Genomic DNA, 11,765 nt, shown 5'->3' with positions numbered 1-11,765 from the left:
TGAAACATCATGAAATGTTCTGTGTCTATCTGTGCCTCAAGGCTCCCATCCTTTTGCTTCCAGCAGCATGCCCTTCCTTACCTCACACTACCTTTCTCTTGTTTAACTACACTCCCATAGCTAACTACCCTGCTGCATCTAACAATGTTCCCATTGTGATTACATCCCCATATCTAACTGTACTCCCAGATCTATCTCTACTGTCATAGCTAACTATCCTACCATAATGCTCAGAACAGTCTCAATTCTAAGCCCTGGAGATAAGATCTAGAAATCAACCTCTTCCCAGCTTTGGAAGACCAGCCTCCCTCCAATCCCAAGCATCCTAGGCTTTCCAGAATCTCTTCATATTATACCTAATAAAAATTAAACATAAGCCTGGGCTCACCCAACATGTCATATCTGTTCCTAATTCAATTAAACTCTAAAAAGCATTTATTAAAGCCCTGCTATATGTAAGGTGGCAGGGAGTTACAAAATAGGAGAAAACACATATCAAAACTATAATAGGAGAAAACATGAACATCATTCATCTTTGCTATGAAAGGCCCCTGAAGGCTTGCCTCAACTTTAAGCCCAGGTCTTATCAATCTGAGTGTTAGTAGATAACCAAATTTATGCCTGTATTTAGTCTGACATTACTTCTTTGTCCATAACACTCACAGAAATATGTAAACAGGCCAGAACCCTGCAACTGTTCCAGGCAAGTTCTACAGAAGTAAAGGTACCAAGTGAACTTCCTCACAAAGATTATATATAAACCTTCCTCTAATTCTCCATGCTGCCACCTCCTGGCCTTCAGTTGTAAATGAACTGCAGTCTCTTCGCAGAAGGGGCCAAGTATCTGACATGGATAGAAAGCTTTCTTTCACTCAACAGATGGAAAGTTGCTGCAGCTACAATGCCTGTGTGGGCTTAGATCTTAAAGGGTCATAGTAATACTTAAGAGGGAGATTTAAACCAGCTGTAGACTGAACACAAAACCTGTTAGGGCACTGCTAAATTGAGCAGTAAGTCCTCTCTTCTGGCTACCATGTGACAAATATCATTGATTATTGTGTTACTACTTCATTCGATCTTATTAAGCATTTATATTAGACTAGCCGGGAAACTATGGAAAAGTGCATAGGCTATTACACGTATTTCTTAAATGATATAAAGGAAGTTACTTAAATAAATAATTCTTTTGGTTTTATTTTTAAATTCTATTTATTTATAATTGAAATGAACCTATCTTGGTAACAGCTTGATAACATAGATTAAAAGGTCATAAGGTCATAGTAGAATTCTCCAGAGAAATACCTTCTTTTGTTTGGTGAAATGCATTGATGGACCATTTAGGCTGTGTCAAAATCCCCTCAGATAAATAGGTTAGGAAGAAGAAGTAGAGAACTGTGTCATTTTGTGTAGTAATGGAAGAAAAGTATGAGTTGGGGTGAGCAGCAGGGAATGGGGAGAAGCTGGAACAGAGGAGATGCAGCAGGAAGGAGAGAGGCTGGTACCAGAAGAGCATTGACAGTGAGCCTTTTTTTCTGGAGGAAGGTGGTCAGTCCCTCCAGAACAGCACAGCACTGCAAGCCAGACCTTAGACGGGGGAAAGTCAAGTTCTCAAAGTGATCAGTGCTTCACGTGTTACTTGACCAAAGTGGAGGCCCCTTTGAAGTAGATATCATGAGTACCTCTTTTGATGGCTTCCCCTCTCCCTTTCCATGCTGATCCTCATAGGCCTTCTCTCTGTGAGCTCTGTCTCAGAGCTGTTTTCAATGCAGAAAGGCCTTGTCACTTCAGTGGGGATTTTAACCCGAGCCACCTCCCTCCCCTCTTACATCTTTCCTATTTTTTGTCCCCAGGCTACTCATCATGAGTACTTCTCAGTCCAAGGGAGACCCATCCCAGTCTAGCTGATATGAAACAAATATGGTTTCTTGCTTGCAGGAAATGTATCATAAAGATGAAGAATCAGTATAACAGTGTGACCCCAAATTTGAGTATATCCCTTTCATGGTTCTTGGCACCATGATGTCCTTGAAAATTAAGAGAACACTTGAAAATGCACATCTTGGCCAGATGAGAGAATGGTCTTTGTAGAAAAGTAAAAATTACAAATACAGATGCTTCTCAACTTATGATGGGGTTACGTCTCAACAGGCACACCATAAGCTGCAAATATCATTAAGTTGAAAATGCATTTAATGCTGGCAACAAAGCAGACAGTCCCCCCAACTTAACAATAGTTCATTTGATTTAGGATTTTTCAACTTTACGGTGGTGTGAAAGTGATATGCATTCACTAGGAACCATAATGTAGAAGTGTCCAGATAAACCCACCAAAATCGTAAATCAAACCATCATAAGACAGGGACTGTCTGTAAAGGCAAAATTCTTAATTACCACCCCACAGATACCCAGGAGAGGTTCCTTTAAAGATCTTGACAAGGAAAAGTTTTAAAACTAGGAGAGAAGACTTCTAGTACCCACAGACAGCCTCAGTAGCAAAAAAGCAAAGCTTCTCAGTGGGAGGAAGAACAGGCCTGCCTTCCTCCATGGACATCTCACGTAACCACGCAAAACCTCTGGCATTGGTAGCTCGGGTTCCCAGGAAAGCTGACTCTGAGACAGAGCTAGCTTACAGTAGATTTTTTAGGGAGTGCTCATGGGACCAACACCTGTAGAAACAGAAGGGATGAAAAGAAAGCAGGATTGGGCCTCGGCCAACCCTAGGAGGAGTTCTGGAGATACAATGACCACTGAAAGCCGTTCTGAGTTGGTGCAAGAGAATTGGCCCTGTATAGTCCTCCAGGATAATCAATCTCTGAATGAGGGTCACATGGGAAGGGAGCAGGACCTCGGGTGAGGCAGCCCTCTGCAGCTGAGATCGTCCGGGAAGGGGGCTGACAGCTGAGGGCTGTGTGCGGGCAGCATTTGCAGCAGCTGGCCTAATAATGCCCTCCTTCCTGAGGAGGATCTGTGTGGCACATCACAGCATCCGTGGACTGGCAACCCCTGGACCTAAACCCATCCCTGTGGGGAGTTCCAAAAGCTTGGGATTTCCTCCCTCTAGAAATGCCAGGAATTCTTTCCTCAGATTTCTTCAACATAAGATTAAGTCCACCAGGCATTATTACTAAAGCCTTTTGCTCTTCCAGAGGGAACGTTCTAGAAATAAGATTCAGGACATTCTGTCCACAGGTAAACGCAGTCCCACCCACATTAAAATGATTAAAGACTCTTCACTAGACATGCTGATGTATGCTACAACGTGGATGAACCTCAAAAACATCATTGTAAGGGAAAAAGTCAGACACAAAAGGTCACATATTATATGACTCAATTTACACGAAATACCCAGAATAGGAAAATCCAGACAAAGAGAACGCCTACTGGTGACTGCCGGGGCTGGGGAGATGGGAATAGGGAGCAACTGCTTAATGTACATGGAGTTTCCTTTTGGGGTGATGAAAATGTTTTGGAACTAGACAGATGATGGTTGTACAACATTGTGAATGTACTGTACTAAATGCCACTGAATCACTCATCTAAAATGGTTAATTTTATGTTGTGTCAATTTCACCTCAATTCAATAAAATGGGGTTAATAAAGCAACCAAAAAAATTCTTCCCTGGGAGCAGCCCAATATAGTAAAATTAATCCCTTACCGTAGGAGCTTTAATTTTTGAGTAACTAGAAATGAACAAAATGTTCTTACTCTGCCCTCAAAGTAAACTTAAATTGCATAAGGCAGGTCAGGTCGAACTATTTGTATTTTAAAATCGATTATCCTATTCAAGTAGTAGACATTGAACAAATAGCGAAATTACGTAAAACTATAATTTTAATGCAGGAGATAATTTCTGTTTACAAGTACATAATATTTTTCTTCAAAATGGGTTTGGAGTGTTGTGATTCATACACCCTCAAAAGTTTGTTGAAATAAAAATAATGCTCAGAGATTTCAGGGTCTTCAAAATGATTATCTGTTTGGAAGGGCTGCTCCAAACAAATAATAAAAAATACTTGATGAAAATCACTCATCTCTTCTTGGTAAAATGTGAAGAATTGAATGTGAACATTTTGCTTTGTGTTCAGTGACAGAATGACAGAACAACAGTGTCAATATATTTGTTTGGAGCTAGAAACTATGTGAATTAAATTATATTTAAATAAAGAATGCCCTGCCACTGAAACTCACACTATTACCCAGCTCCAAAAGAGAAATTTAACTTTGAGGTTAAAAAAAAATGGTCCAAAATCCATGAAGTAGTTAAGATCCTAAGACCTTGAAAGAAGGAAAGAAAAAGAGAACCTAAGTTTAAAATTTGCCTAATATCAAAAATCCCTGTTCTAAACAATTCAGTCAAGCCAACTATCCCCGCCCCCCACCCCTGTGATGAAAAAATCATTTATGTTTCAGCATTCCAAATGTGAGAATTCTGTAAAAAATTATTTCTAAATTTCAAAATACACTTAAAGCCTATTAAATAATGAAATTTGAAATTTTAATATTTAATTCTCAAGATTGTAATTTTCTGTTTTTTTTTTTTCTTCAGTATAGTTACTTCAGAATGAAAAATTTAGAATTCGAGCTATGGCATTTTGACTTCCATACAAGAGTTTGGATTTCTGCACTGAAACTCAATAGCTAAAGGTTCATGTATATATGATGTAAAACTTAGGCTTTAAAGTAAATAAACGATATTTGAAATGTTTTATGATTGTAAACCAAAGATGTCTTTCATAAATTGGTTCAAAAAAAACAGATTATCTGAAAATATATACAAATCAGTAGAAAAGTTTCCATTTGATCTTTCTAGGCAGGATTTAAAGGCGAGATATCAGACATGTTTTTTCAGTAATTGTGTATTTATTTAATTCTATTTTATCTTGATATACACAGGATGCTTTCTCAAACATGCTTGAATTTTGGGAATTTGAATTTATATATCATTAATGTAATGCATACCTGAATTAATCCAGTTATTTGAGAAACTGAAATTCTATCTCAGGGTTGTCTATAATTACAGCAAGGATCATACACTTAAAAATGGTTAAAATGTCAAATTTTATGTTTACATATGTCATGCCACAATTAAAAAAGGAAAAATAAGATCTACCTATCTTCCTATCAGAGAGAGAAAAAGAGACAGTTCTGATTTTTCCCACCATTGGAATATAGAACTAAGTGTAAAAAATTCAATGAATGCAAATTTGTGATCAGAGCATTTACAAGTAGCAATTACAGTATAAACACTGGTACAATCAAAAAGACATGCTATATTCCTAATAAATAATTTCCTTTTAAAATAAAAGGATGAAAGCAGCTTGATGGAAGGGGATGTAAAGAAGGATCGAGGCTGCTGAGTTAAGGCAGCAATGGCAAAATAATAGAGAACAGGTAAAAGATGTAATAACCACTTCCCGCTGCCTCCAGGCTGGCCCTCAGGCTTGCAGAACTAGAAACCAACACTTCTTATCCCTCTCTCCAGAGTTCTCAAAACTCAGGGATGCTAAGTCATGCTCATAAACTCTCCAGAAACTGCAATCTATGGGTTAGACTTACACAAAACTCCCAGATGGGCTGAAAATGCCTATGGGCCAGCCCTGTCCAGTATTTCCCTTTAGGCAAAGCTGCACAGAAAATTGAAATTTTAGATTTCTTCTTGGACATGGATTTAGAGGCAAAGGAGACGGTTTCATGAATTTAGTTCTGAGAGTCTGATGCATCAAGACGTACATGCCAAGACAATCAAACATTTGAGCCTGTGGATGGGCCTGTCTCTGATGGGCCGTGGTAGGTGGGTATACTCATGGTGGCCACGTGAGCTTTCCATATGCTGACGCAGTGAATCCATCTCCCACTCTGACCCACATTTTTTCTGTTCACATTAATATTTTCAATCACATTAAAATTACTAGTTGCTGTGAAATGACAGGTGAAAAGGTTAAAGAAGTTTAAAATTTTAGAATCTGCTCTAAAATGCTTATAAATCAAGTGGGGCAGATAGACAAATAAATTTGGGAAAATATAGATAATTGTTAAAGCTGAGTGATGGGTACTATTTTACTATCTACTTTAGTACGTGTTTGAATAGTTCCATTAAAAATTTTTAGGAGCTGGCCAGTTAGCTCAATTGGTCAAAGTGCCACCTTGTAACATCAAGGTCAAGGGTTCGGATCCCCAAGCCAGCCAGCCACCAAAGGAAAACAAAAAAACTTCTTAAAATTACCTCTTGGTGTCTTGGTGCTGACCTCTCTCTCGATATACTGCAGTGGTCACAGACTCTGAAGCTAAACTTCTTTAGCTGGAATTTCACTTCTGCCATTTGCTGAGATCTTGAACAAGTTATTTGACCTGTTTGTGCCAGTTTCCTCAACTGTAAAGTGCTGGTAAATAATAAAACCTACCGCCCAGGGTTTTTATAGGGTTAAAATGAGATAATGCATGGAAAGTGCTAGCAGTGTCTGTCATATAGTAACTACTTAACAAATGCTAGCTATGGTTACACCCACCATGTTTTGATTCTATAATTTAACTTTGTAGGGAATTTATTTCTGCTCTCTAATTTTAACACACAAGCCAACAACTCATTTTGCTTACTCATCAAAATATCTGCTCTGTATCGTATCGAAATCTGTCTTTATTTTCATTCCTTCAAGTAAAATGGTAGCAACTAATTAGAAAGAACTGGGTAAAGGCATCCAGTCTCCCCAGTTCCTCTAATATCCATACCAACCTCCCTCCCCTCCACAGTCAATCCCATTAGCCCCAAATCCAGACTTGATGCCTCACAGGTAAATCTTCTCCCAGGAAGTCTCAGCCACTTTCCCCTGGTGTAGAAACACCTATCATAAGATCTCTATTGTCCTCCTTCCCATCTTTTACTGTACACTCAAATTGAACCTCTTTATTTCTTTGTATTTTTTAAACCATCAAGGATTTTTAAAAGCTTCAGTAAAAGCAGAAATAGGCTATTCCTCTCTTCTTGGTTCATATGAAAACAGAAAGCCGAAGAAATCTAACAAAATAGCCTTTGGTATGCAGCTTTTAATTCAGAAGGTTCAAATTACAGGGTAAGAAATTCTAACATCTTCTCTGAATCACTCATAGAAACGACTTTTTTTTCTTCATCTTTGCTACTTAAGTCCATGATAATTGTTAGCATTTTGAAAAAAAGTGACTTTGTTGAGTCATACTTAGAACTATAAACTCTGACTAAACTTGGACTCAGTCTAGACAAATGAAAACAAAAGTTCAATGTCCAAAATACTCAGGAGAAACAAGGAATATTGTTTGTAATTTGTTGATCTGTTTTTTTCCAAATCTACTAATGAGATATGATTTCCCCACGCAAAGCATATGAACCCAGGTGCATTAATGCTACCAGACAATTGGACTACATTGTCCATTTCTTGCATCCTTCCATGTCTAACCAACTGGATTGTGCTGGAGCCAACTAACTGGTAATGCTGACTAACCCAGTGTGGGCTACTGGCCAGGGGCATACGGGGTTATCCCCAGGGCCTTCAGAGCAGAATCCAGGTCAAGAGACAACAGTCTTGCAAGACAAATCTATATTCCATTTGGAACCTGGTCCCCAACTTCCTCTGCCACACTCACGTACCCCTATAAACACTGGATACCCAATGCAAATTCCCTCCTGTTTCTCCCCAGTAACCTTCAAATAGAATTGGCTAATTCTTCCCCCTGTTATGCTCTATCCAAGTAATTAATGAGATCATTTTTATTTTACAATTTTTATTTGGGGGAATTTCTAAATTTACCCAAAGACAGAGAGAATAGTAGAATTAACCATATAACATATAATGTTTGTGTCACCCAGCTTAAACAATTAACCATGCTGCCAAACCTGTCTCTCTCCCCTCCCCCATTTTTTAAAAAATTGAAGTATTTTAAAGAAAATACAAGACAACATTTCTTCTCTAATGGGTAAGTACATTTTTTTTAAAAACTGCCATTCCATTATCACATCTAACTAAATGACCAGTAATTCTTTAATATTATCTAGTAATACCCAACCTATATTAAATTCCTCAATTGTCTCAAAGCCCTCACAAAAGCAAGTAGGTGGGAGAAGGTGGGATTTGAACCCCAGCAGCTGGACTCCAGCAGACTCTAAAATCTGTAACTCATGGAAGAGAGAGTCCACCAAGAACTCTGCAGGAACTGACAGAAAGGGACAAAGTAAGCTGAGACAGGACGCAAGGAAGTAGTAAGCAGAAAGGTTGTTAGTAACCTAGCAAAGGGTGACCCCAGTCAGAAGAGGGTTTCGAGATGTTACCTCTTAGGGAACTGACAACCTCAGGGAGGACAAGGTTGGAGGCTGCAGGTGCAAACAGGTGGCAGGCCTCTCTAGACCGGAGGAGTCAGGAGACCCCCAGGAAGGCAGTGCAGACACCGACAGCATCGGGACTTGGCAGGTCCTGCAATCTGACCGCCGCAGCTGCTCCAAAGCTGTCCCTAACCAAGGTTGGCACATGACAAGATTCGAAATATCCTGGAGATCTGTGCTGTCTTCAAACAAGGGCTAGATAGATAATCACTAGCTTTTGATCTAACATACTTTTCTTGAATATGGTTTATTATATTAATTAATTATATTTTATTATATTATATAATTACTCTATTCTATTCTATAGTTGGTCTTTTGTCAACAGACAACTCTTTCAGTGACATGAAACCCTTGTGAACAAGGGGTACAGAAGAATACTAAGAAAAGGAACTAAAGCTGAAGTTGAAGTTTTGCAGCCCGGTCTTGGAAACCCAAGAAGGTACTGCCCACACAGGCTGGTGTTCCATGACTAACCACAAGGTGGCACTTTTTTGAGCCAATGGTCAATGGTGAAGTTTTACAGTTACAGAATAGCCATGAAAATGTACTTTAGAGCTCCTGCTATGGTCTGACATAAGTGATTGACTGTCAGCCCCAGCTGCTGCCCCGCTGGACCCACCACTGCCTTCACCCTCAGCTGCTCCCAGCTAGTGACTGAGCACAGCCATGCTGTTCATGTAGGCCTATTCCCGTGAGACGCGGGGCTGCTCGAGTGGCTGACTTTGGGTTGAGGACTTCCCATCGGCCTGCTCCACCCTTTCTTGGACTACGCTGCAGTCTGAGATTTTTCCTACCCAATGCCTCCTTCCCAGTTGTCAGAACTTTTATAGCTGCATTCATGGGCAGCCCCATAAGAGAGTGGAGATGAAAAATCTTTCTAATGGGCAGTCTGCAGATGAAACTGCTATCTACAAAGTAAAGAAAGTAGTCTGAGGTGGGGATACATAGAGATTCCTTAACAGTGGCCAGCAGCCTGGTCATTTTCCCAGAAAACAATGGGTTTGAGGTAGAGGCATAGGGATGAAAACAGGGGAGTGGGTAGGGTGTTATTTTTGTCTCATTCCCCCAGAAAGCGTTTACCATAGAAGATGGGCAGAACACCCAGGTAGACAAGATGACTCAGCCAGTTGGTGTCAGCTGGCCTTCATCACTGGCCACCCTAGAACTGGGGCAATGTGCACAGGGATGGAGGGCAGCTCCAACTTGGCCCAGTAGCATGGACTCCCTCTTGGCCAAGGCTGATATAGTCGCTGCCTCTGAATGTCCAGCCTGTTTGCAGGCTGAGCCCTGGTGTGGCATTGCTCCTTAAGGTGACCAAGGGGCCACAGAGGGCAAGTTGACAACTTGGGCCAGTTGTAGATTGGATATGGGCCCTATAAGTCATTTTTCCTTTGCCAGCTGTTACTGAAGCTATCAGTAAAGGACAATGGAGAGACACCACAGGAGGAAAGGGTTTGCCTCCTGATCCTGCAGTGCAGGCAGGCAATGCCAACTCCCCCTAGTGCTTCCGGGGATAGTTTTGTAGCAGAAGCCTCTAGTGAGATACCTCTCTGTGAAGTTTTCTCAGGCACCCTAGAGGGTGGCACTTTCTAGCAAGTTCCACCAGCAGAGCAGCACAGTGATTTCTCTGCCATCCACTGAGCCACAGCCCTGCCCTCCGTGCTTGTGTTAAGTTAAGCCCTATTGGCTGGGAGGGTTCTCTCTTGGACTCCCATCTCAACCCTAGTAGTGCTAGTTCCTCCTTACATCTGCTATTCTCATGTTCTTTAAAGTTCTCTTTACTTCTTACTAGCTAATCCCTCATTACCCCAATCTCCTGTTAGAGTTAATAATTCTTTATACTAAACCTTTCCTGTTCAAATTACCGAGTGGTAACTGTGTCACTTCTCATAGTGATAGATACCCATTCCAGGTAAGTTTGCCTTTCCTGCCCTCAGGAACTCAGACTGCCACTACCTGGGGGCTTATAGATAGCTTGATCCATAGACATAGGACCCCACGCAACACAGCAGCCAATCAGTTGACCTACTTCCCGGTGAAGGAGACACAAGAGCAGGTCCCTGATCATAGAACCACTGATTGCATCACACACTGCCCCAGCCACAAGCAGCCAGCCTCACAGAGGGCCTGAACAACCAAGGCACAGCTGAAGAGCCAGGATGGAATGCCATCTTTTGGGATGCGTGTCCCCAATGGGTTTGGGAATATGCCCGGGAACAAATGGGTGGAAGCAGAAGTGTCCCTCCTTTTTAATCCCAATGATCCCCTGTGGGACTTAAGGGGAATAGCAGCATTGGAAATACTGATTCCAAAGATGGCAACTCTTGCCAGGTGACACAGTAAGTTCCCACTGAATGACAAACTATGACTGATGCAAGGGCACTTTGGACTCCCTTTACCCAGGTACAGGCTGGTGCGAAAAGGAGTCCCCACAACCAGCAGGAGAAGGAAGGGCTACCTTTACACAGTGGGGAGGAATACAGGTAAAACCCAGGTGACCCACTATGTGCCTCCTGGTACTCCCCTACACCATTGTAACCGTGAACGAACATGCACAGCAACCCTGGCCGCTTTGCTGCAATCTGAGATGCTTCCTGTCCAATCCCCTTTCCCCTCTTTCCAGGTATCGTCACCTTCTCGAGCCCCCTGTCCTTATCCTCCACAGGCATATTCCCCAACAGGTCTAGTGACATCTCATGTTTTGGCATCTGCTTCTCAGAGGACCTGAATTAACCCAAGCCACAAACCAAAAGAGCAGTGTGTGTGGGAGGGACGACATCCACAAGGGTGATCTTTATCAACAAACTCTTGACCTGAACAATTACAGAATTGTTTTTGTTTTCCTACGGATGTTTTTTTCTTCCTGTTTATGCCTTTAGCTCCAAGACCTTTTCCTTGGTAACAGTACATTTGGGAATTTTAAATGTATAGGTATGGTTTCATTAATGGCTCTTTTTTTCTTTCTCTAGATAGTAAGCTCAATGAGGGCAAGATCCACATATATATTTTTTTTCTCCATTGCATGTCTGACTCCTAGCACAATGCTCAGCACATTGTAGGAACTCAAAATTATTACTTGAGTGAATGATTAAGGCTCTTCAGGAATAGTCACTCTATAGCAAAATGTACTACGTGTAGAAGCAAAAGGATGTTATTGACAGGACACTATTTCCATGTACACAAAAGTCCTGGAGAGTAGACCTAGAATTCTAGAATAAAGATAATGATCAGCTTTCCAGTGATAGTCTAAGAAGCAGCCCTAACAAGGAGCTGTAGCTAAGTTTACTGCTATATAGGACAGCTCCATGTTTTAAGCAGAAATAAACAAAGGTCAACACGATGGAGATTTAAAGGGTTCTTAACAGTCATCAACAGGAGGTAATCTGAAAAGCAAGCCCTGCTTAGTGCATCTTTCCC

Source organism: Galeopterus variegatus, unplaced genomic scaffold (genome assembly GCF_000696425.1).
Source record: "Galeopterus variegatus unplaced genomic scaffold, G_variegatus-3.0.2 Scaffold1036, whole genome shotgun sequence".
NCBI classification, from domain to species: Eukaryota; Metazoa; Chordata; class Mammalia; order Dermoptera; family Cynocephalidae; genus Galeopterus; species Galeopterus variegatus.
Note: the sequence above shows the minus strand (reverse complement) of the source record.